This window comes from Pteropus alecto, unplaced genomic scaffold, assembly GCF_000325575.1.
Source record: "Pteropus alecto unplaced genomic scaffold, ASM32557v1 scaffold1197, whole genome shotgun sequence".
Lineage (NCBI taxonomy): Eukaryota > Metazoa > Chordata > Mammalia > Chiroptera > Pteropodidae > Pteropus > Pteropus alecto.
Window position 1 is genome coordinate 120,872 of NW_006441068.1, and position 575 is coordinate 121,446.

Here is a 575-nt window from a genome sequence, read left to right on the forward strand (position 1 = left end):
GAGTGGACTTCAAATTTTATCTTAGATTCTGCCTTTATAGGCTTTTTAGACACACGCTTATTCTATCATCCATTCTCTAAGGAGTCCACTCTATTTGACATTCTTTATAAATTGAATGAGTAGTCAATGATATTCAGTCACTGATCAAGAGTGAAACAGGATTGGACCAAGAACAAAAGACCTGAGCCATATCACTAGAAGTCTTCTAAGTATATGTGGATACAGTAATGTACTCTCTGGTTATAACCATTCAGTTGCTTATTAATCCGCTCCTACATTTTGCCATTTTTCAACAACAGTATTAAGCGAAACTGTTATAACACGTAACACTAGAATCTAAAGAAACCAAATATCTAGCTCTCTCAGGTCTTTCAGCCTAGTAACGCCATTAGAATAGTATTGCTGTCATCTTGGACCGTGATCATGACCACCCCTAGGGATGACAGAATGAAGAAATGGAAGGTAGCCAGTTCCCAGCAACTTTGTACGTTGCCATTCCAGACCTGGGTTGCCCATCGCCAGAACTCTTTTAACTGGGAGAGAAATAAACTATTGTGTATAAAGTGGGGGAAAGA